Source organism: Pipistrellus kuhlii, unplaced genomic scaffold (assembly GCF_014108245.1).
Source record: "Pipistrellus kuhlii isolate mPipKuh1 unplaced genomic scaffold, mPipKuh1.p scaffold_m20_p_2, whole genome shotgun sequence".
Classification (NCBI taxonomy): Eukaryota; Metazoa; Chordata; class Mammalia; order Chiroptera; family Vespertilionidae; genus Pipistrellus; species Pipistrellus kuhlii.
The window spans coordinates 19969185-19995333 of NW_023425515.1; the positions used below are offsets into that span (position 1 = coordinate 19969185).

At 42.9% G+C, this 26149-nt stretch overlaps 1 protein-coding gene across 1 annotated transcript in view; it reads left to right on the forward strand.

Moving 5' to 3' along the window:
• PPM1L (protein phosphatase, Mg2+/Mn2+ dependent 1L) overlaps positions 1-26149 on the forward strand; it is a 237203-nt gene that overhangs the window by 28963 nt on the left and 182091 nt on the right. The window lies entirely within an intron of this gene.

Here is a 26149-nt window from a genome sequence, read left to right on the forward strand (position 1 = left end):
AAACTAAAAAATTCAAACAGTGTAAAAATAGTTCAATAAAAATAAATTCCCTTTTACTCCAGAGCTCTAAACTCCCTTTCCAGAAGCAACTATCATTGCCAGTTTCCTGTTGTATCTTTTGAGTGATATTTTAAGCTTGTACAACTATATCTATGCTACTCTAGGCCCCCTTTTATACAAATAGGAGTATACTATGTCAACTCTTCTGCTCCTTTGTACTTTTTCAGATCTATCGCATTCTTGTTTACTGGCTGCTCAGTATTCCACTGTATGTGTGAACCGTTCATTATTTAACTACTAGTAGCCCTGTGCACAAATCTGTGCACCAGCAGCTCTCTGTGGGGCCTGGCCACTGTGCCTGCTGCCCAGAGGTTCCCTGTGGCCCAGAGGCCCATCTGCAGCAAGGTGTGGAACACTTGCCTTGTCGCCAGTTGATAACGCACATGTTCTTCCCTAACCCCCCTGCCGCACCCCCCTACCCCAGCCGCTCCTTGCCCGCTGCCCAGAGGTCCTCCAGGGCCAGGATGGAATGCTTACCTCATTGCTGCAGCCATGAAGCAAGCATTCTGCCTGGTCGCTCATGCTGCCTGCTCTCAGCGGCACCCTTCCCAGGACTGAGGGACTCTGGTGGGGCTGAGAGGACTGGGCACCGCCATCTTGTGGCTATGGGCGCTACCATATTTGTGATGGAGGGACAGCTAATTTGCATATTACACTTTTATTAGATAGGATTCCTTGCTGATGGACATTTAAGTTTTACCCCTGTTTTTATTCTAATAGTGATACACTGTGTGTGTGTGTGTGTGTGTGTGTGTGTATGTGTGTGTGTTTAATATGTCTTTTCCATGTGTATATTTTTAAGGATAAATTCCTAGAAGTGGAATTGCTGAGTAAAAGAGAATATAGTTTGATTTTGATAGATATTTTCAGAAGGACCTTCATGGGATTTGACCAATTTATATTTTCATTAGGACTAGGTGAGAGTTCCTAAATTCTCACATTCTTACCTAAACATTGCATGTATTTTTAAACTTTTTGACCTTTACCTGTTTGATAGGTGAAAATGGTATCTCATTTAATTTCCATTTCTTTAACTATAGCTAAAGTTGAAAATTTCTTATGAATTAAAAGCCATTTGTTAGTATTTATATTTTGTGAACTTCTGGTTTATTTCTCCATTGCATTATTTGTCTTTTTCTGATCAAAATGTAAGAGTTCCTCTTTCTCTCAATAAAAAAATTTGCCTTTGTCATATGTGCTGCCAATATATTTTGAAGTTTGTTGTTTGTGTTATGACTTATGGCATTTTTTCTTTGAAGATTAAAAAATTCTTATGCGATCAAATTTAGCTCTTTTATAATTTTGGGATTTTGTGTTTCACTTAGGAAGCTCTCACATTTAGAGGTGATAGGGTTATTGTTTTCTTTTAGTATTTTTGTGAATTTATTATTTTTGCCTTTGATCAATCAGAATTTGAACTCTTGTTTGGCCAGCAGAGAGAGCTTCAGAGGGTCTTTGATTTGTAAACCTCTCACTATTTCACAGTATTTTTATCTGCGTGTCCAGCTCGATTAGTGCTGCTCTGTTTTCTGGTCACACTCACTAGTGTTATCAGGCTAAGGCCATAATGACAGTCACTGTAGTCAGTATCTACTAGACTCCCAGTTGCCACAAGACCATTTTTTAAAGAGAGTGATAATATAAAGATGTAGGTCTATACACTAAAGGAGTGGAAAGAGCACAGGCCTAGAGTCAATCTGAGGTGAAGTCCTGTCACTTCTGCCGTTGAACTACTTATTAGACTTCGCCCAGCCTTCATCTGCGAATAGTAAATAGGAATAATAATGTGTACTTTGCAGAGTTTTGTAAAGATTTAATGAAATACTGAATCTGAAGAACCTGGAGCATAATTAGCATTTAATACATTTCTTAATAAATTCATTCGCCCTTCTCTTCCTAGCTTATCATTTAGTCTTCTTGAATAATTTTTTTTTCAAAGCTCTGGTTTCATGTATTAATGCATTCAAAATCCATTCATGGAGTACTTTGTGTACTTTGTGTCAGTCACTATTCCAGGGGCTGGCATTAGAGCAATGATCAAGGCAGGCAAGGTCCCCAGTTCTTATGAAATTTGCATGCTAGTGCATAGGTAGAAAGACAAAAAAAATAAAGCAAACTAGATAATGTGGCAATATGATAAAAAATTTAAACAAGGAGAAATAGAAATAGGGTATTGGAAGTGCTTCTTTAAATTGGCTAGACGGGAAAGGCCTCTTGGATAAAGTGACATTTTACTGAGACCTGAACAACAAGAAGGAGCCAGCTGTGTTAAGATTTGGAGGAATAACATTCCAGGCAGAGGCACCAGCCAGGCAATGGTGGCAGTCAAAACTTGTTATACTTCAGGGAGAGGAGAATGGAGCTTTTCAGATAAGGGCTAGATCTTGAGGGACCTCACAGGCTAGCATCTGGAGTTTGGTGGGAGGGGAATTTGGAGTTTCTTATAGGCCTATGATCTATGGTTGTGTGTTAATTTTCATGGCTGAATGACTATGATAAAGTCAACTCTCTGGATAACATACGTAATACCCTTTGGGGAGAATGAGAATGAGAGTCTTATGTTAATATAGTGAAGTTGGTGTATTAAAAATAAAAGTAAGGCCTAATACACATAACTAATTTTTCTGTGAGCTAATGAGAGGTGATTAAAATAATATGCTCATAGAGTTAACTTTCAATTATTTTTTTCTTAGTGCCATTTAGTTTATGATAATTCTTCTTGGGATATTGTGAAAAGTTATGACCACTTAGCTACTAATTTGTACTTAATATTACACATATTTGATGGTAGTTTAGGATTAAGACAAAAGCCTATTATTTATTTATTATTTTTTAATGTTATTTTTTTTTATTTCAGAGATGAAGGGAGAGGGAGAGAAAGAGATAGAAACGTCAGCAATGAGAATCATCGATTGGCTGCCTCCTGCACACCCCCTACTGAGGATGGACCCAGAGCCCGGGCATGTGCCCTTGACCAGAATCGAACCTGGAACCCTTTAGTCCTCAGGCTGATGCTTTATTCACTGAGCCAAACCAGGGCACAGATGTCTATTTTAAAAAATAAACTTTTTAGAATAGTTTTAGGTTTGCAGAAAAGTGGCAAAAAGAGTACAGAGTTCCTATATACTCCACACCCAGTTTTCCCCATTATTAGCATCTTACATTAGTATGGAACTTTTGTGGGAACTGAGGAACCAGTAGTGACACGTTATTCACTAAAGTCTCTACTTGCAAGGCAATTCTGATACTACTGATTACCAGGAGTTAGTGTAGACCTCACAGGGCGAGAGGTCTCAGTGCTCTACAAGGCTCTTCTCCTTTCAGATACCTGCCATCCCAGCGTTGGGGTTCTTAGACCACCTGTGTTTCTGACCAACTAGGTACAAATTCAGGGGTTTCCAGCATCCCGTTAGGTTCAATGATTTGCTGGAATGACTCAGAACCTAGCAAAGCGCTATACTTATGCTTACAGTTTTACATAAAGGATACAAATTAGGACTAGCAAATGAAGAAACTCATAGAGTGAGGTCTGTAGGGTCCCATTGGGAAGCTCTGTTGACCTCAGGACACATTGATATATGCCAGGAAAGCTCACTGTGGAATGTATCCCAATTTGAGTTTGTCAGATGTTTTTCTCATGATTAAATTGGGGTTATGAAGAATGCCACAGAGGTGCCATTCTTATCCCATCAAATCAAGGATACATAACTCTCATGACCTATGACTGTTGATGTTGTCCTTAACCATCTGTCTGAGATCCTGTTTATCAGCTTTCTCCACCCTCTTTCTTTCATACTGTACTCTTTGGGAAAAAGTTACCATGTGCAGCACATGCTTAAAGAGCAGGGAGTTATTCTTCATCACACCTCCAGCATGGAGTAAGATAAAGGTATTTTTGGTAGGAACAGAAAAAAATTGAAATTTATAAAGTCATTAAGAATCTGTTAACCTTTTCAAATGTTAGAAAAATGGAATCTTAAAGCTGGATGGGACCATTCTTTGTATTGTTAATCTTCACCTGAGGATTTTTTTTTTTTTTTTTTTTTTTTGAGAGAGAGTGAGTGAAGGAAGGGAAAGACACAGAGAGAAACATCTATGTGAGAGAGACATATCCCTTGGTTGCCTCCCACACACATCTGGACTGGGGGTTGAGCCTGCAACTGAAGCGTGTACCCTTGGCCAGAATTGAACCTGAGACCCTTATAATCCCAGGGCCAACATTCTTACCACTGAGCAACCGGCTAGGGCATGACCATTCTTTTTTTGTTTTTATTTTTGTTAAGTAAATTATGATAGATCTACACAGTGGCATATTGTGTAGGTTTTTATTTTTATTTTTATTGTTTAAAGTATTACCAATAGTAGTACATATGTCTCCTTTTTTTCCCCCATTGATCTTCCCCTGGGCTCCCTTACCCCATGGCACATGCCTAACCATTCTTTATACAAGCAAATTTGGAGGAGCCATCAAGTTAGAGGCCAATAGAGTCCACTGAAGGGGAGAGGGGCTGCAATAATTCAAGTGCTGTGTTTATATGGTTGTCTCGTGTTGCCTTCAGTCTCCTCTGACTACCACCTTAGACCTCTGATTTGCTTTGTGGTAGGAGATATGGTGAGCGCCGCTTCTTTCCACGTATACAGTGGTGTGCACATTATTTAATGTCAGCTTGGTAAAGTGGTGTGCATGTTAACTTCCATGAAGTTTAATTCTTCCTTGGATTGACTTTCAGAAATTGAATTTTGGAGATTTTGTTATTGTTTTTATCTGGGCAGATTCAACTTCTGGCTTATGGGAGCATTGTTTAAAGTATCATATACGTTCAGGTTTTGTGGTTTGGGATGTCAAATTTCATACTTGTGGAACTACTTAGAGGAAAAATAACCACCATATTAAATAGTTGATGGTGAATGGGTAAACGTGCATTCTCAGTTGCTGAAGGATTTGAGGACTTGAGGACCATACTGTAACTGGTGTCCTTATGTAAATAGCTCTCCTCCTGATAAAATTACAGCCTCCAGCCAAGTGGAAATAATGAAATTTTAAGTCACAATGTATTCTGAAAACCATTTGGACTGGGAGAGGGATGTTGTTCACCTTGTAGTTTTATTTGTACCTTTTAAATTATTCCTTCAAGTGCTCCAAGCAGCAGGCATCATCTCTAACTTCTAAAAACACTTAGTCCCTCTTGTCTTCATTGTAAACCTTGTGGTTCTTCATGGGCTGAGCAATCCAAGCAAAACCCTCTGAGAGCAAGAGCGCTGTCTTTACTTTATTGGAGGAAGAAACTCAGGGAGGGACTGTGAGACCTCTGATTCGAGGCCGTGGCTGAGCTAGGAGGTTAGCCTAGCTGGTTGTCTTGACTGGTTCCATCTCTACTTGAAGAAGAAAAGCTGCTGAGTCTGCTTTAGCTGGTGACCCTCACCCACCTTTCAGGGAACAACACTATGGACTGGGCAATTGGAAAGTGCCACATCTTTTCTCCTTCAAAATCCATCAATAAGTATTTTCCCCCAGTAATTTTTCCAACTTAAAAAATTGTTTTTTAAATCCTTACCTGAGGTTATGCTTAGAGAGAAGGAGGGAGAGGGAGATAGGAACATCAATCAGCTGCCTTCTGTACGCTCTTCAACAGGGGATCAAATCTGAAACCCAGGCATGTGTCCTGACTGGGAATCGAACTGGCTCAACCAACCAAGTCACTCTGGCCGGGCCCAACTTTTCTTTTTCTTTTTCTTTTTCCTTTTCCTTTCCCTTTTCCCTTTTCTGTTTTCCTTTCCCCTTTCCTTCCCCTTTCCCCTTTCCTTTCCCTTTCTCCTCTTCTCCCCCCTCCCCACCCTCTTCTCCCCCCTCCCCACCCTCTTCTCCCCCCTCCCCTACCCTCCCCTCCCTTCCTCCCCTCCCCTCCCTTCCTCCCCTCCCCTCCCCTCCCCTCCTCCCCTCCCCTCCCCTCCTCTCCTCCCCTACTTTTCTCTCCTCTCCTCCCCTAACCCTCCCCTCCCTTTCCCTGCCCTCCCCTCCCCTCCCCTCTCCTCCCCTTTCTCCTCTCCTCCCCTCTCCCCTCCCCTCCCCTCCCCTCCCCACCCTCTCCTCCCCCCTCCCCTCCCCTCCCCTCCCCTTCCCTCCCCCTCCCTTTCCTCTCCTCTCCTCTCCTCTCCCTTTTTAAATTTAGAATTAGCCCGCTGGACTCAGTTTAGAATCAGGTTGGGAACCGCTAGCAGGGTTGCCTAAGACCATCGGAAAATACAGATATTTACATTACGATTCATAACAGTAGCAAAATTACAGTTATGAAGTAGCAACGAAAATAATTCTATGGTTAGGGGTCACCACAGCATGAGGAACTGTAGTAAAGGGTCATGGCATTAGAAAGGTTGAGAACCACTGGTTTAGATTATCCCATTTTGTTGGCAACATCCAAAGCATAGTCAGGAACCAGTCGAACATATGCCTTCTTCTCTATATCAGGCTGAGCAGGGTGTGATCTTGGCCACATCAATGTCATGGAGCTTCTTTGCAGCCTGTTTGATCTGGTGCTTGTTGGGCCTTGACATCCACAGTGAACACAAGTGTACTGTTGTCTTCTCTCTCCTTCATGGCTGGCTTGGGGGTCAGGGGGAACTTGATGATGGCGTCATGGGCAAGCTTGTTTCTTTTGGGGTCGCTTCTCTGAGGATATTGAGGCTGCCTTCAGAGCTGCAGTCTCTGGTCATTGTGGGAAGGTTGGTGAGGCATATAGATCATCTTTTATTTGTGTGGCTGTGGACGCCTTTCAGCAGTGCTTTCTTTGCCTTACAAGCCTTTGCTTTGGGTTTGGCTTTGGAAGGGGGTGGGGGGCCTTTTTCTTTGCTTTTGGTACCATCTTTGTGAAAAGGCCTTCCTCCCTCGCTCCCTCCCTCCCTCCCTTCCTTCCTTTTTCCTTCTTTCTTCCCTCCCTCCCTCCCTCCTTCCCTCCCTCTCTCCCTCCCTCCTTCTCTCCCTCCCTTCCTCCCTTCCTTTAATACAGAAATCCCCTTTTCTGATTTATTTTAGACCATGACTTCTCAGGAGGGACACTGTTGGAACCCTGCTCTAAGGTTAGCAAAGAGACAGTAAGACCCCAGTTTGGATGGTGATGTGTAACTTGGCAGTAGCACCACCAGCCAGCTCCCTTTTCCATCAGAAAGCCTTCCTTATACAATAGGACTTGCCCTCTATTTTCTGGTACGCTTCATCCCCCTTGCCATGCTTATTTTTCTCCATGCCACTTAGCATCTATAGAAATAATTTTGTTTCTGAACAGGAGGCAGCTGATCAATGTTGACAGAAACAAAAATATTTCCTCACTAGAATATAAGCCTCCTGATGACAGGGACTCTTCATGAATTTGCTGTATGCTCAGTGCCTAGACAATACGTGGCCTGAATTTGGTATTCAGTAAACATTTATTGAATGCACGAATAAATGAATATTTTTTATTCCTGCTATGTTTTCACTGAGTTTTAAGAAAAAAGCCTTTGTACTGGTTTTAAAAAATAGTTAACATATTTAAATCATCTCATTGTTATTGCCTCAAAATATTATTCACTGTAGAGGAGACCATTTTTAGCCTTTACTATTTTGTATTAAAATATGATTTCTTCTGAGGCTCATTTTCTTTATGCAGTTTTAATTTTAGAGAACTTTTAATTGTATCATTAACATTCCTGTCTGTAGGTCACTGTTGTATGGTGGATTGGGAAAACAGGGAGAGACCCTGTTCTACTTATACCAACTTTTTGTGACCTTCAGCTAACTATGCTTTTCCCTTTTTTTAATGGAGAAGTTGAAAATACATGATATATTGAGGTAGATTTTCTCAGTAACTTAGAATGACATTGAGAGATGTTTTGTGTCCAAAAACCCATGGGGGAAAAGTCTGCTGAATTGTGTGTGTGTGTGTGTGTGTGTGTGTGTGTGTTTTGTGTTTTTTTTTTTTAAATTTCTGTGTTTTCTCTGAAAGGTTAGCATGCAGTATTTAAACACCCACAACTGTGGTCATTTTTATTTTAGCAATTCTGATGATAATTACACTTGCTGGCCAGGTGATTCGCCATTTGTCTTTAAAACTCTCACCTAAAATGCTGTTTTATTTCTGTCCTATTTGGTACTTTGCCTTGGATTCTGAATCCAGACTCCCTTGTATTAATGAAGTACTATAAGAACAGAAATATTTGGTATTCTTTGGCTCTATGGTTTTCACGTGTTTTTGTATTGTTATTTCAGGTAGGGAACAATGACTTACAGTTTAAACAATTGTTTTAATTCTATTTTTTATAGTTCTGGATGCTGGAAGTCTGAAATCAAGGTGCCCACTTAATTGAGTAAGGGCTTTCTTCTGGCCGAATACTTTTTGTTGAATCCTCTCCTGGCAGAAGGGGTGAGGGAGCTCTCTGGGTCCCTTTTAAAAAATATATATTTTTATTGATTTCAAAGAAGAAGGGAAAGGGAAAGAGAGAGACAAACCATCTATGATGAGAGAGAATCATTGATCATCTGCCTCCTGCACGCCCCCTATTGGGGATCGAGCCTGCAACCAGGGCATGTACCCTTAACCAGAATTGAACGTGGGACCCTTCAGTCCACAGGCTGACATTTATACACTGAGCCAAACCAGCTAGGGCTGGGGGTCTCTTCTTTAATCCTCACCCAAGGACATGAGAGAGAGAGGGGGGGGGGGAGATGAGAGCAAAACCTACATCAATCAGTTGCCTTCCATATGTGTCCCCAGTGGGGATCAAATCTGAAACCTAGGTATATGCCCTGAGCAGGAATTGGACTGGCAGCCTTTCAGTGCACAGGATGATGCTCAACCAACTGAGCCACTCCAGCTGAGCCAAACAATTTTTAAAACAAACTTTGAGCCTTGGCTGATTTGGCTCAGTGGATAGAGCATCGGCCTGTGGACTGAAAGGTACCTGGATTCCATTCCAGTCAAGGGCACATGCCCAGGCAGCTGATCAATGATTCTCATCACTGATGTTTCTCTCTCTCTTTCTCCCCGCTGCTTTCTGAAATCAATTAAACACATACACACACACACACACACACACACACACACAAAAAAAAAAACCCCACAAAAAAAACCAAAAAAACTTTCCTAAGATAGATGCTTTTATGAGCTAGTGCACAAGTTCTGTGTGTGTTTAAAAATAAGACTCCATACAGCTTTTATTTTATATTTATTAGTATGTATAAAGCCTGTTTAGAAAGTGTTATATTTTGCTATAGGTCAGCATTCACAATTTACAGTATTTGAGAAAACACAGACCTATAAATAAGTCTTTCCTAATGTGGCAGTGATGAGATTTACTAAATGTTTACTAATATTCATTGAATTCCTTTTAGTATTGATGAGAGAGAAAAAGCGAACATATTCATGAGGTTGTTTATTGTACCTACCTAGATTATCCTAAGCATTGGTGATTTTTATCTAGCAGGTTTAAACAGCCTTTTCTGAATATGAATATAAAACCTTTACTTTGAAGGACATTATATACTTGGAGCAAAGCAAAGTTTGTTAAGCAAATGGATTTTATATCTTGCAGGGCTAGGGGAATAGTTATACTTTATTTTTGGCAACCGAGGATAAAAAACACTGTCCAGGTTAAGACAGCCAGTCCACAGTCATTTACCAGTTGAGTGGTTTTTAAAGCAGAACCATCTACAATTTCTAAGTTTTAGGTACATCAGCAATTGATTCAAACTGTGTTTGTTCCCATGAGCCAAGGGGTTCTTGTGTTGAAGTGATGAAACTTGGCATAGTACAGCCCCACAGACCCCATTTGTGCCAAGGTAACTTGTACTATCTTGACTTTACTCAGGGGACTTCTGCAATTTTCCCCCCCTTTCCAAACTGTGTCCCCTGGCTCCAGTGCATTTCTCTTTTAGTATTTTTCCTTTCCTATTGTGTTGAAGCCTGAGAAAATTTAACTCGCTCTAGTATATGGGAATTTGGGGGCTTTTAACTATAGGTTAAGATGTTCTATGGAGACACATTGCTGTCTTGGTTGGCTAAGTGTCACACATAGTTTGAACTTATATAGCCATTTCCAGCTCGACTTCCAGTTTCTCTTTACTTTCGGCCACTGTCTAATCTGGGCTGGAGCTATTTCTGTTTATTGCCTTGGTCCCTGGCATAATAGGCAGCTTAAGAATTGCTTTCTTTGCAGCTTCACAGCAGTCTTATTTTGGTCTTGCCTGGCACCCCCTACTTAGATGTATTGTTCTAGGCATGAACTCTCCTCTCTAAACGGATTCCTTACATTGGAAAGGTTAGTCTTTGTCTTCTTGGTTCTGCAATGTTTCTGAAAGCTCTAGTTTTTTCTCTCACAACTCTGCCTTCATGGTTTTGCCCTACTTTCTCCTACCCTGCATCCCCACTCTCACCCCCACCCCAACTGTTGTCTGGGATCTACGACGGTACCTGGTCATGTGACTAGAGGAAAAGGATGTGGTCAGCATGTGGCTAGGCAGTTATGTACCATCTAAGCAAAGGGCTAGAAACCTACAGGCCAACGTTCAGAGCTGAGGTTCAAAGAGCCCACGTGATGGATCCTATGCAAGTGAGCAGTTATGTCAGAATTCTTTTGTTTTTAAAAGATAGCAACTGGGTCTTAAAAGATAGGCAACTGGGTCTTAGGAAGAACACTAGAATTTATTGACCCCTGATCTCATTCAGCCTTCACAGCATTCCTGAGGAGCAAGTGAGGGACAGATGCATTTGGGAAACTGGGCATATGGATACAAACATGCACATATTTATACTGTAAATCTTAGATAAGCCTAATAAATCACCCTAGAAGACAATGTGGTGTAGTATGGACTTTGGAAAGTCAGGGAGGCCTGAGTTTAAATCTCTTTTATCCTGGCAAAAGTAATGGTCACCTGGGACAATACTAATTAACTTTTTAAAAAGTTATTTTTAAGTGTTTTTATTTATTTCAGAGAGAGGAAGGGAGAGGGAGAGATAGAAACAATAATGAGAGATAATCATTGATCAGTTGCCTCCTTCCCATTCCCTCTGGGGATCAAGTCTGCAACCTGGGCATGTGCCCTAACCCGGAATCAAACCATGATCTCCTGGTTCATGGATCAAGGCTCCACTACTGAGCCATGCTAGCGGGCTAAAAGTTAATTTTTGAAAGAACCAAAAAAAAAAGCTTTGGTTTTAAAAAAGTATAATTAAAAAAAAAATTCTCATTATTCATATCACTGGTGTGATCGTAACAGGCTCTTTGTAGCTGGAACATAGACTCTGTTAAGAAAGAGAATGGCCACATTCCCTTCATGGATTAACGGCAAGATTCCCAGATTCTTCACTGAGCCCAAACAGGTGAAATGGAACAAACAGTGCTGGCCAGCTGGTCTGACTTCAGCAGTTAAGCTAGCCCTGGGGATAACTCAACACTCAGTGTAAAATATGCATAAGGGAAATTTAGGGTGCTACTCAAAAGCTGATCCAGGAGAAGTAGAAAGAGATGTGTTTGTTTGTTTTCCCCCCACAAGAGGCAGTCGTATACTCAGTTCATTTTCCTTTTTCCCTGTGTGGTGTCAGTTATCTAGGCTGCTCTTCTTGGCATGACCATTCCTATTCCAACATCTGATGGTTTGTTTAACCAAAATTACATTTGAATAAGAACATCAGAAATTAGGAATGGTACCAAATTTAGAGAAACCATTGAAGTGTTTACACAAATATTAATTTCTGTATCAAGAAAAATGTTCAATAGTAGGGTGGAAAAGTTTAGTAAAAGTGTTCATGTTATCCACCCAATCTAATACATCATAGATTGCTTTATGGGTTCATGAAGATGACTGTCTTCTTAAAAAAAAAAAAAAAAAATCCCACTTCTAATGCTTTTTCTGCTATTATTTATTTATTTAGCTATTTAATTATGCATGATAATTGATGGTTGGAGAATATATTTTCAAATTAAGCGTTGAGCCTTCATATTCAAAGATATTTTCCCTTCTCTATTTTTAGAGATCTTTTTTTTGAGTCCGTGTAATATTTAATCTTTAAAAAATATTTGGCAGACTCTTAGCATAGAGATTGTTAAAGGATCATTGTTTGTGCTGAATTATAAATGTTACTGTATAATTTCAAGCTTTCAGATATTCTAGTATCTCTCAGTTCAATGACCCCTCTCGGAAAGTCAGAATGCCTGAGAGAATCCCATTTCCATATCTAAAATTGGAAATGACATTCAGAGACTACAGGCATTTTACCAGACAGTGGAATGATATGTTTTCTCTTTCTGTTAAAACCTAAAGGAAAAAATCAAGCAGAGCTCTTCACTAAATAAACTGTCTTTGAACAGTACTTTTTGTCCATTTATTCAAGTTGAGAATCCATTGTAGCCATGTATCTATGATGTGTTCCTTACCACTACCCATTTTTAAATTTAGGATATATATTTTTCCCCTAATCAAATCTGTAGGGTTTCAGTTTTCTTTCTTTTTTTGTTTTAGTTTTTCAAAATATGTTATTATCTGCAACCAATGTACATGCCATTGACCGGAATCAAATCTGGGACCCTTGAGTCTGTAGGCTGAGATGCTCTATCCACTGAGTCAAACCAGTAAGGGCTACATTTATTTATTTATTAATTTGTAGAGAGAGGGGGAGAGAGAGAGAGAGAGAGAGAGAGAGAGAGAGGGAGAGAGAGAGAGAGAAACATTGTTCTGCTGCTCCATCCATTCATGCAGTCATTGATTGATACCTCCCCTGATCAGGGACTTAACCCAAGACCTTGGTGCATCAGATGATGCTCTAACCAACTGAGCTACCCAGCCAAGCTAAACATTCTCATTTTCTAATTTTGTTTATAGACAGCTAGGTATGTCTGTGAAATGCACCTTTGCCACATAAGCCAAGTACCTTGTATAGATTTATTTTAAGACTATAAGTGCTCTGTTTGCCATGCAAGGGCCTTTTCTTGTGACTAAATTAATATAGCATTTTAGAGAGAGTGCTCACATTTGCTCTTGCAAATTTTGGTTTTTACAGTATTTGACAACTGATCGTCATGTGAGAGGAATCTGCCTTCTCCCTTACATTTGGGAAATTGACCTTAGGGAAGAGATTGACAGAGGCCCAAATGGAGGAAGCAAAGTCCTCTCTGGGGACTGGGTGACCTTCCCCTGGCATCTGGGTTTTCCACCCCCTCCTGGGAGGCTGCCCTGCTTGGCAGCTGGCTGTATTCCCAGCCTACAGGCAATCTCTGCCCAGGGCCTAGAGCTCTACCCAACTTGGCAAGATCATCTTTGATTTTTGACTGCCACCTCCGTACTCCAGCGGCATCCGTCATGCAGATCTGACTGTAGTTTGCATCATCTTGAAGCCTAGTAGTAAGTGTGGTCTTTACCTGCACCTAGTATTTGTTAAACTGTTTTTTCTTCTTTTGGTTACAAGTAAGAAATTCCTGCCTTGAATGTGAGAAATGAAAAAGTAGGGGGCTAATTTCAGAACAGCGGTAGCTTGACTAACATTACCGTGGGGAAAGCTCTGCCCTGTGGGATTTGTCAGATTGCTATCTGCCACACTGCAGTTCAGTTAGAAAATGTACTTAAACCTAAAGTGGACACTATTTAATCCTTCAATAATTCTTTATAAAAAGGTATAGCCCATAACTACAGCCCATAGGCAGTTTCTGGCCTGCACACTTGTTTATTTGTTTCTGTTCAGCATTTAAAAACCTGTAAGTTTCACACACAAGGACCAGATTCTCGGCATCTCTTGAAAAATCTGGAAGATGAGTCAATATTGAGCCTTTGTTCTCACATTGGCTGGAGCTAAGAACCAATAGCTCCTCCATCCCCAACAGCCCCGCTTCCTGGGTTGGGCAGTCTGCCACACCAACTGCTGCCTTACATTCAAGACTACGTAACCAACCTGGGCCCTCTAGCCCTCATTTCCAGCCTCATTTCCCTCTTATGTTGACACCCACTCCCTATTTCACCTGTAAAGAACAATGTGCGGAGCTCCAAGGAAGGGACCATGCTCTTCAGCTTCGGGGCCTTCACACATGCCAGTCCCTCTTTGTGAGATGCCTTTCCCCTCGTCTCCTCCTGGGGGACTCTCACTTAGCCTTTAAGGCCTGACTTGATCACTGTGTTTGAGAAGCTCACCTGGACGCCTTGCCCGCTTGCTTGGTGGTGTTAGGTGCTCCTTGGCTGGGCTCCCCTCCCTGCTCTCCGCACCTCGGCCACAGCACGCGGCACGCCGTGTGGTAACTGTTGTTACATGTCTTTCTCCCCTTCAGTTTGAGGGCATTGAGGGCAGAGTCTGTCCTACATTTTTTAACTCAAGAACCCAACGATTCTTGGCACATAACACTTGCAATACGTATTTTTAAAAAATATATATATTTTATTGATTTTTTAGAGAGAGGAAGAGAGAGGGACAGAGAGTTAGAAACATCGATGAGAGAGAATCATCGATCAGCTGCCTCCTGCACACCCCCCACTGGGGATATGCCCGCAACCAAGGTACATGCCCTTGACCGGAATCGAACCCGGGACCTTTCAGTCTGCAGGCCGACGCTCTATCCATTGGGCCAAACCGGTTTCGGCGCAATACATATTTTTAATTGATGTGTTTAATGTTGTCTAAGGCAGTGGTGATCTGGCTTGGCTGCCTATTACCTGGACGCTCTGAAAAATTCCAATCCCAGGGCTCACCCCAGACCAATAACATCAGAATCTGTGAGGGTGGGGTCCAGGCACTGGCACTTTTTAAAGCTCCTCAGGTGATTCCAGTGTGTGGCCAAGGCCGAGAGCCACTAGTCTCAGGTGTTTGACTAGGGCAGTGGTCGGCAAACTCATTAGTCAACAGAGCCAAATATCAACAGTACAACGATTGAAATTTCTTTTTTAGAGTCAAATTTTTTAAACTTAAACTTCTTCTAGCACCACTTCTTCAAAATAGACTCACCCAGGCTGTGGTATTTTGTGGAAGAGCCACACTCAAGGGGCCAAAGAGCTGCATGTGTCTCACGAGCGCAGTTTGCTGACCACGGGACTAGGGTAGTCTAAAAAAAAAAGTGGTTTGCTGCGATGCTAGTTCGGGATTAGCACATTTGGTGATGGTTTTAAGGAAGCCTACCTGGGATGAACGTTTGTGTTTCACTTGGATAGCACAAATAAGAACCTATCTTCAGGAAATTAGTTTCTCCCACAGCAGTCAAGTAATTCTGCAAGCTCTAATAGTGACAAGTAGCTAATCAGCAATGCCACTGCAGTACATTAATAGCATTTCATCTTTTTAATAGTTGATGTTGTACAGCCATGCACCATTTCCCACCTTGCTACATTTTTATTTAAACTTTAAGTGGATTATTTTTCAGTCACTCTGCAAATTAGCTTAGGCATTTGTTGAATTTCCAACACCAAGTGCTTCTCATTTGTGCACATCCTCCCTTGTTTTATATTGGGACTGCTAGTTGAAAAACAGACAAAACCAAAACATTAACTGGTGTCATGTGAAAAATAGCTTGAGATAAAAGCTATTTTAATTTAGTGAAAGCTATCACCAGCTACATTGTCCAGAGATTAAAAGATCAGTCCTACTCTGGCTGCTGAAGCTCGATTAGATGGGCATCATCTTGGGCATCCAAGCATTGCCGGTTCGATTCCTTGTCAGGGCACATGCCCAGGTTGCAGGCTTCATCCCTGGTAGGGGGCATGCAGGATGCAGATGATCAATGTTTCGTTCTCATGTCAGTGTTTTCCTTTCCCTCCCTCTCTCAATGAAAATAAATAAAAATATATTTTAAAATGTTTCTGTTTCTCTTTTCCTTCCCCTTCCTTTCTGAAATGAGTAAAAATAAATTAAAAAAAAGAGAGAGAGATCAGCCCTGAGATAATGAATAGTTTGAAGAGGGTTCAGAAATAAATAAAAAAAATAACCAAATAAGGAAAAGGAAAACAGTAAAGAACTGAGGAAGCACTTATGAATTGGGATTGTGTTTATTTTGGAGAATAATAGGTGAAAAAATTTCTGTATGGGCACTTTTGTGTGGATGATGATTCTTGTTTCCACTGAGAATAAGGTATAGTAGGTATTGGGTTTAAAATTAAAAAAGGTTTTAGAGATTTGTGTCTAAACAATCACTTATAAAGACTGTTAGTGATAAGTGTGCAATCTCTTCTAGAAGAGCTTTTGGAAGATGACTGACTACTGTCTGTCTGACCAGATAACTTCTTGAGATTTCTTTCCTCTCTGGATTGAAAAATCACTTCCAATTAATCTTTTGTGTCTTTAGCAAATGATCTTTTTTCAAAGTGCCCGTTTATCTCACCGAGAAAGCTGAGTTATCTAGATTGAATCTAGCTGTAGTACCTTATTGGAGTATTTTAGCTTTCCTAAAATTTTTCTGCTTATTCAACTCTGTTTCCCCTTTGGGCTGAGGCTAAGAGGGAGTGACCTGGTTCTGACCTCTCTTCACAGGGATTCTCTTCCTTGTGGGAAGAGGATGGGAGGGTACTGGGCTTCTGGAGAGATGTGGGAATTTATAATGTGGTAGAGTCAGCTCAGTGGCTGCCTGAGGAGCCCTGGCCAGGAGCTTTGGACTGGCCTCCAGCCCCACCTCTTGATCACTGGCTGGCCTGAGAGGGAGGGAGAGGCAGCTCTCCCAGAATGGCTAGACCTGCAGCTCTGCCCAGCCTGGCTGTCACCTGCAGGGACCTGAGTGAGGACACACAGGGTGTAATTACCTGCCTTGACACAGTGGCGGCTTCTGGCACAGCACAGGGAAAGGGCCTGATTAATCATCTAGTCAGCCTTGCCCTCCCAGCTGGATCCCTCTCTTCAGTCACAGCCTGGTGAATCAGGAGTTGAATTTTGAAATCCTGCTGCCCTTGCGTATTTGTAGGGCAGCCCCTCTTTTTTTCTGCAGCGGAGAGGATGGTTGCCAGTGGTGGCATTTTACCTACCCAGTTCTTTCCCTGTCCTTCTGCTCCCTGTTCCTGCTGCCAGCCTCCTTCCCTCCTGCCTCACACCATCCAGAATGGCTTCATACGTTTGCTTGGACGGCTTGGGTAAAGTGGTGGCGGCAGCCCACAGAAGGGTGAGGATGCTGGCAGTAGGGCTGGGAAGAGATGCCAGCTGCTAATATTGGCGTGCCTGGCTCCAGTGCTCTCCCGGAATCTGCTCCTGAGGCCCAGCTCTGCCAGCACCAGGCTGCTGTTTGGAAATAGAAAATTCTGATCTAATTCTGGCAAAATACTATTTTTTCCCTCCCTTGAGTTTGCTTAGATTATTATCTAGATTCCCTCGGTTCCTTTGATTGTGGGGATTTGGTCTTCTGTGAAGGTCATCAACATGGAGGAAGGCAAAGGAAAGTTGTGTTTGCTGTGGCCCTGGAGCAAAACATTGGCAGTCCTGTCTCATAACCCCTGACCTGCTCCCTCTTCTTCCTCTTGTGGAGTGTCTCACCTGAGACTCAACTTTTAGTTCCTTGGCCAATCTGAGGCCACTACGGACAGTATATAAACAGCTCCAGCCTCTCAGGTGGTGAGGTCCTTTCCAGATAGGTGACCCCCTGGACTCCCATGGTATTATCTGAGTCTGAATTCTCCCCCCCTCCCTATGTGGTACCCTGCTTTCTAGCTTCACGTCAACAGTTCTGGACCTTTGGAACTGACTTTGGGAAGATCACTGGTGCCAAGTATGACATCGGTTGCAACTGTGGCACTTGCATCCTCAAATGTGCTTGACAGTAAAACCCCGGCCTGCCTAAGCGTGGAGCTCTGCTCCAATACCACCTGCCTGTTGACCTCCTGTATGTGGTCTGCTCCTTGCTCTGTTTTAGAATTTTTTTCCATGGCAGATGAAGCCTGATGAAATGAAAGGGCACATGTGATCCCAGACAGACCCATGTTCAACTTGCCTGGCACTTTTTACTCATGTGCTCTTGGGTAAGTTTCTCTCCAAGCCTCAGATCTTCAGTAAAACCAGGGTGTTACTATCTATCTTACAAATCTATCTATAATGATAATTATATAATACATATAATAATGATTCTATAAAATAAAAGCCTAATATGCTAAGTGTCCAATCCTTCATTCAACCATTTGACCAGTCGCTATGATGCCCACTGACCACTAGGGGGCAGACACTGATTAGGTTAGCTTCTTGCTGGGGTCTGGCCAGACATGCCCTGTGGAGCCCTCCCATGGTCCTTCCCCAGCCAGCCAGCCTTGATTGGCCCCCACAGGCCAGGCTGAGGGAACCACTGGTACGGAATAGTAGTTATATAATATATAACATAATGATTTTATATCTATATATATAAAAGCCTAAGTGACCATTTGACTGTTCGACTGGTAGCTATGACATGCGCTGACCACCAGGGGGCAAATGCTCAACACACAGACATGGAAACATGGAACAGACTAATAAATCTCAGAGGGAATGGGGGAGGGGGAAGGGTGGGAAGAGATTAACCGAAGATCTTATATGCATACTAGAGGTCAGGTGCACGGATGCATACTAGAAGCCCAGTGCACCGGTAGGGTCTCTTGGCCTGGCCTGTTCCCACTCGCAATCCAGGACCCCTTGGGGGATGTCAGATTGCTGGTTTTGGCAAGATCCCCGCAGGCCAGACCGAGGGACCCCATTTGTGCATGAATCCGTGCACCGGGCCTCTAGTATATAATAATAAAAGCGTAATATGTTAATTAGAACAGGCAGCCAAATGACTTTCTGGATGACCTTCCTGACGAAGCCAGGGGCTGCTGTGAGGGCTGAGGCAAGCTGCTGTTGCTGTGAGGGCCAAGCTCCTTGCATGAATTTCATGCATCGGGCCTCTCTCTCTATATATAAAATGCCTAGCACACTTATAGCCCTTAGGAAGAGCATCTAATTCCTTTCTTTCCTCTGCTTGGTGTCTTCATCATGACTGAGGTTGCATCATGCCCTTTGGCCACAAGGAAGCACTTTCCTTGCCTGACTGCATCCTGTAAGTGGCTTTTGCACTTTTGATCACTTTTTCTGGTCTTTGTTAAATTTGTATAAGTAGGTCTTGGTCTAGACAAGTATTTTTCCTGGCTGTCTTGGGTTTAACAAGAGGGGATTATGCAGTCAGACAAAAGGGGCAAAATCCAAGAAGGTAGCTTCTTTTATTGCTCTCACTCCTGTCCCAATTTGCTAGCTGTTCCTTTGTTCCTGTATATATTTACCTGCAGAATGGGCTGTGTGGTTCCACATGCAGACTTATGAAATAAGATGCCAGCCTTTCGAATCTGGAGTCTTCTGGCTTCCAACTTGTTTAGCTCAGCAATGAAAATACACCCGGTCTCCAACAAATAACATTTGTTGTTATTAAATTGGTCCCTAGTGGCCATCTTCTGTTTCTACTTTGTAGCTACCAAGCAGCTGGCCATGAATCAGCACAGTTGAAAATATTTTAACCAGACACTTGGACCAGGCACTAATGTTGTATTGCCCAGACCAAGGCAGAGGTCAGCCAGCCAACAACTGATAGGGCACATGGCTAGCATGTGCTTCTGAACGATCTGACAGCAAATCCTGGATGCAAGTTCAGTATCTAAAGAAAAGATTAAGGAGGTCATAAATTGTACAATATTTTGCCTTGTGTAGCAAAATCTCAATGTGATTTAAAATGCATCTCATTATGTGCTCTAGTGTTGGTGAGCTGGGTCCAGCTTGCAACATCTGTTAGGCTGATTTGATGGTTATTGCAAGTTGCAGGGAGTGCTCAAAAGCCTGTTTTACAAGTGTCATAAAGTGAAGGGAAAATACTTGATATAATTTCAAATAATAGAACCTCAGAGGCCTTTGATCATATTGAAAAAGTCCGCGTCAGCTCAAATCACCTTGGATTTCTGTTCGTTATGTTGTGGCCTTCTGAAATAGTCAGTTTTAATTAGACTACAAAAAGCATTTATTTTCAGTGACAGATGAATGCTGAAGTTGGTATATGAAAAGGCATGGAAATAGAATGAGGAAATAAATGAAATAAATGCCAGATAGCTTTTGAAACTACTGTAATGGAAAAATCTATAAGTAAGGGGCAGCTATTCCTTCCACTTTACTTAGTAATGTAACATAGATGAGGTGACTAGATTGAGTGCTGATCCTCTGGGAGCCTCCTCTTTTCTCCCCTTCCTGAAATGAAGAGTGCTTTGGTAAATCAAGGCATGGAGTCCGTGATACAGTTCCCATGCACAGAGTCACCAAGTCTTGCGTGGATTGTGTGTTCTAACACGAGTCAGCAAAACAACCTGTGGCCAATTTTTGTAGAGCTTCATGAGGTCAGCATGGTTTTTATGTTTTTAAAGGGGTGTGAGCAAAAACAAAAGGAAATATTTGACAGAAACCCTATATGCTATATGGCTCATGGAGCCTGACATATTACAGAAAAAGTTTGCCAACTCCTGTTTTTAATATACATACTATAAACTAGAGGTCCAGTGCACGAAATTCATGCACAGGGAGGAGGGGTGTCCCTTAGCCCAGCCTGCACCCTCTCCAATCTGGGACTTCTCGAGGGATGTTTGACTGCCCGTTTAGGCCTGATTCTGGTGGGCAGTCGGACATCCCTCTCACAATCCAGGACTGCTGGCTCCCAATTGCTTGCCTGCCTGCCTTTCTGATTGCCCCTAACTGCTTCTGCCTGCCACCCTGATCACCCCCTAACTACTCCCCTGCCAGCCTGATTGATGCCTAACTACTCCCCTGCTACCTGTTTGCCCCTAATTGCCCTCTCCTGCCAGCCTGATCACCCCTAACTGCCCTCCCCTGCAGGCCTGGTCACCCCTAACTGCCCTCCCCTGCAGGCCTGGTCCCCCCCAACTTCCTCCTCTGTCGGCCTGGTCCCCCCAACTTCCCTTCCCTGCAGGCTTGATTGCCCCCAACTGCCCTCCCTTGCAGGCCTGGTACCTCCCAAATGCCCTCCCCTGCTGGCATAATTGCCCACAACTGCCCTCCCTTGCTGGCCTGCTCCCTCCCAACTGTCCTTCCCTGCTGGCCATCTTGTGTCCACATGGGAGCAGGATCTTTAACCACATGGGGGCAGCTATCTTGTGTGTTGGAGTGATGATTAATTTGTTTTTTGTCAGATAAATGAGAACAGTGGGAAACTTGTGCACTTCAGGGTTGGACAAACCTGTTCTGAATCCTGGTGTGACTTTCTACCTGAGAACTCAGGAGAGTTACTTCACTCCTCTGAGCCTCCGCTTCCTGGGGGTTGTTGTCACTCTCTGCCTTGCACTTTAGTAAGGTCTTAGCAAACGATAATCCTTGAGCATCTGTAAAGCCCTTGAATAGTTGCCAAGAGATTGCAACAGGCTTGTCAGTAAATGGGCACAGGACAATGCCATGCACTTGGTGTGATGCTGAGCGGATATCATCCTCTCTCTTCAGTCCCAAAGCAGGTCCCCTGGACTGTGGTATCACTATTACTCCTCCCAGCAGCCCCTGCTTTAGACCTGATGAGGCCACTTTTCTCTCAGCTCATTGCTTTGGTGCCTCCTGTGTCCTTCAGGTTCCTGAAGACGTTCGTGTCCTTGAGCCTAAGCTCTGGGCACTTGTCCAACTATGTGTGAGCATTTGGGCCTTTGAAGGTGATTTGCTGCCAAGAACTGTTCTTTCTTCCCGCTTCTCTCCTTCCCCGATTCCCTAAAAACAATGTGTGTATTAACTGGGTCAGAAAGAACTTGATCCTTCTTGACTGCCCCTTTCCCAAATTGTTCATTGGGATTTCCGGATGACTTCAGGCAAGGAATGCAAACTGTTGTTTGTTTTTCTTTCCTCATAAAATGAAATAGACAATGTCTCTGCTTTATACCAGGAGAACTCGAAAGCATTGCATTCTGGGAGGAGTACCTTTCAGTTGCTGAGGTTTTGGGTGTGGCTTTTAGAAAAAGCCTTCTGTATGCAGTTTCAGAATGATTGGGGCTAAGAAGTTTGGTTATGTAGTTGTGCACCGCTTGATTTTTTTTCAAGGAAAAGTTGAACACGGTTATTCCTTTGGAGCCCTGCACTCCATCTGAGAGGGGTACCCAAGAATGTATGCAAAGATCAGGCTGTTCTTTTCCTGGAAAGGTGGGGCTGCTGGGCAAGTCTAGCCTTGGTGCTCAATGTGTAACCTCAGGGCTGGGGCTGCTGGCCAGGTTTTCTAACACTGATTACAGGTGGCAAATGCTAAATGAAGGCTCTGCACCCCTAGCACATGGCTGCACTTAGCAGGAAGGGGAGAAACCCAAACATGAGAAAGTCTCTACCAACCTTATAAGAATGTAAATAAGCCCTAGCCAGCAGTCCCCCCCCCCCCCCCCCCGGCCTGAGCCCTGATCATGGCTCGTGTAGGAGGCAGCCAATTGATGTATTTTTTTCACATCAGTGTTTCTCTCTGATTTTTCCTTGCTCTTTCACTCTCCCTAAAAATCAATGGAAACATATCCTTGGGTGAAGATTAACAACAGCAAAAATGAAAACAAATGAAATTAAGTAAATAATATTTATAATGCCCTTTGAAAGAATTATTTTTCAACTAGAGGCCTGGTGCACAAAAATTTGTGCACTGGAGAGTCCCCTCAGCCCAGCCTGACCCCTCACACAGTCCGGGAACCCTCAGTGGAAAGTCTGGCCTCCATCTGCAGGAGGCAACCAGGCCCATCCAGGGAAGGCGCCACCCCCATCACCCTGCTGCTGCTGCTGCTGTCACAGCCAGCCCTCGCAGCTGCCATGGCTGCCGGCCCTCCTCAGCCCTTGCAGCCACTGTGGCTTTGTCTGGAAGGACATCTGGAAGACATCTGGTCTATCCGGTCTAATTAGCATATTACCCTTTTATTAGTATAGATTACAATTAACATTCAGTACTTTTTTATATTAGTTTTAGGTGTACAGAATAGTGGTTAGACAATCATAATTTACAAAGTGATTCCCCTGATATTTCAAGTACTCATCTGGCACCATACACAGTTAATACAATATTATTGACTATGTTCCCTCTGCTGTACCTTTGTAATGCCTTTTATTTATGTAGCACTTTCCTTCAAGGACAGAATGGTTTTATTAAGATATTACTTAAATGTTCTGTAAAGATTTTTTTTTACCTTTTATATACTATTCATAGTGTTTTGTTTTTGTTTAAGGGCTACATGGCATTTTTTACTGAACTGGCTTGAGAGAAACCCAAATTTTCTAGATGTCAAAATCTAGTTTATGTATTTAGTGCCCCTGATCTGTATACTTAAAAATGGTTAAAAGAGTAACCATTATGTGTATTGTACCATAATTTTAAAAAGTCTACTATAGATGACCAAAATTCAGTTTCAAATAACTTATTAAATAGCAGTTATTCTTGATATCTTTTATTTTCTTCTTTGGATTTTTTGCATTTTTTAAGTTTTCTAAAAAACAATAAATATGCATCACCTTTTTAATTAGATAAAAAAAATTTTAAAAGTTTTTTTTAGTACTGTTCTGCAAATACTAATAGTGCTTTCTATCCTCTCATATTTCTATTAGTTTAGCTCCATGCATGCTTTCGAGCCATACATTTTTATTTCCAAATTCAAAAATATTGTTCTGTAATCATCTTTGCCTTAGAGATTTAGAAGTGAGGAGAATGAGTTTAATTCAATGGAACAATCTGCACACACCATGTATCTACTTTATTCTAGAAAGCAATATTTTTTGACAACTTGACATACAGATCTCCAGGTCTGAAAAAAAGTAAGGCAATAAGTATAGTTTACATATCTCTTCTCTGTGAAAAACAGAACATTTTATGAAATGGGAAAGAAAATTCATTTTTCTTTGAAGATATAAATATGCCTAAAGAAAATGCAGTTAAAAATGTGAGATTTAAGATAGACAGAGTTTGTTTGTTTGTTTCTCCCCCCCCACCCCCAACTAATTACAGGTTCTGTAAAAAACGGATATTCTTGGGTTGATGGGGGCAGGAAGGATAATATTAACAATTTCCAAGAGTCCTTAATTTTGCCTGGCCTTTTTGGCTTGGTGGTAGGGCGTCAACCTGTGAGCCAAGAGGTCACAGTTTGGTTCTTGGTCAGGGTGCATGCCCGGTGTTGTGTGCTCAATCCACACTGGCAGGGGTCCTCAAACTTTTTAAAGTGGGGGCCAGATCACGGTCCCTCAGAGAGCTGGAGGGCCGGACTATATGAACTACTAATTCCTACTGTAACACCTCGGCGCTCACTGCCCAAAAAACCTGGCGGGCTGGATCAGACTCCTCTGCGGGCCGCATGTGGCCCGCGGGCCGTAGTTTGAAGACGCCTGGGGGTATGCAGGAGGCAGCTGATCAGTGGTTCTCTCTCATCATTGATGTTTTTTTTTTATCTCTCTCTCCCCCCTCTTCCTTCCTCTCTGAAATCAATAAACATATGTTAAAAACAGAGTCCTTAATTTTATATTGAGTTCTTCTCCACCTGAGATTTACCAGCACTGGAGGAAAACACAGGGCCCTATTTAGCTTCTGATGAGATAGAGGGGAAAATCTAGATAAATGTAAAGAGAGAAATTATGTTCATGCTACTTCTGCATTCCTGAATAAGTGGCAGCAAGGCATATTTTTCATCCTCAATGAGGCCTCTATTGTTAGATCTGAAAGCTTATATGGCCTCACTCCAAAACTTATTTTAGAACTATTGGCCCAGTGCACGAATCCCTCAGCCTGCCCTGCGCCCTCTCACAATCCGGGACCCCTCGGGGGGTGTCGGATAGTTGGTTTCAGCCTGATCCCCACAGGCCCAATCCCCCCAGGCCTGATCCCTGCAGGCCCAATCCAGACAAGTGGGAGCTTGATCCTATGCATTGAGTGCCTATCCCCTGTGGTCAGTGCATGTCATAGTGACCAGTCATTCGGCCGTTTGGTTATCCAGTCACTTAGGTCTTTATATATATAGATTAGGGGCCCAGTGCATGAATTTGTGCACCTTGAAAGGAACTGTGGGCCACGAGGCTCTGGTGGGCACAAGGGTGGGTCTCGGAGCATCCTCCATGCCCCTGCCTGGCCCCTCCCACCGTGGCCCTCAGTCCCCTGTCCGCTGGCAGCCCCACTCTCACTGCCACTGCTCTCATGTACTGATAGTGCCAGCCCCGCTCACACCCACTGAAGGTGCAGAGTAATTGGGCTGGCTCCATCAGCAGGTGCGAGTGGTGGCTACTGTCCTGATCGCCCCTCAGGAGCAGGGGGAGGTGGAGAAGCTCCGAGGGGTGATTGGGCTGGCAGCAGGTGCAAGTGGTGGCCCCAGCACTGGCACCAGGTATGAGGAGAGCTGGCACTGACAGCAGGTGCAAGTGCTGGACGGGACTGTGGTGCGGGGGAGCAAAGAATTTTCAGTAACCACCAGATGCTAGCCCCGATGACAGTGACTGGCACTCTGCCTTGGTCTGGTGCCCCCATTCACCTGCTCCACCATCCTGCCATGGTCGATGCCTGCCATGTTTTACGCTTTGCTGCCTGCTCCCGATGCCTGCCATGTTCCGTGTGTGCTCCCTGTTGGTCAGCGCACGTCATAGAGACTGGTTGTTCGGTTGTTTGGTTGTTCTGCCAATCTATCTATTTGCATATTTGCCTTTTATTACATAGGATTGCAGTGAGAACCTTGGCTACAGTTATTCCAGAGCTCAGAACTCCTTCCTACCACCTCCCATTCTGTTGTGCCTGAGTCTTTTTTATTAGTAACTACTGACTACAACAATGATCAAAAATGGTTTTAGTTCTTAGGGTTACTAAGGATTAGAAATTCCTGTTGGTACCACTGACATAGAGAAGAAGGTGGAGAAGAAATTAAACATAAGGAAGTGGTAGGAAAGAGAAAAGTTATGAAAAGAAAAATAGGAGAGAGGATAAAAGGAAATTGTAGATTCAGGTTGAATAAACTAGTTATTTCTTTTAAAAATATATTTTATTGATTTTAGAGTAGAAGGGAGAGGGAGAGAAAGAAACATCAATGATGAGAGAGAATCACTGATTGGCTGCCTCCTGCATGCCCCCCACTTGGGATCGAGCCCACAACCCAGGCATGTGCCGTTCACCGGAATCGAACCTGGGATCCTTCAGTCCACAGGCTGAT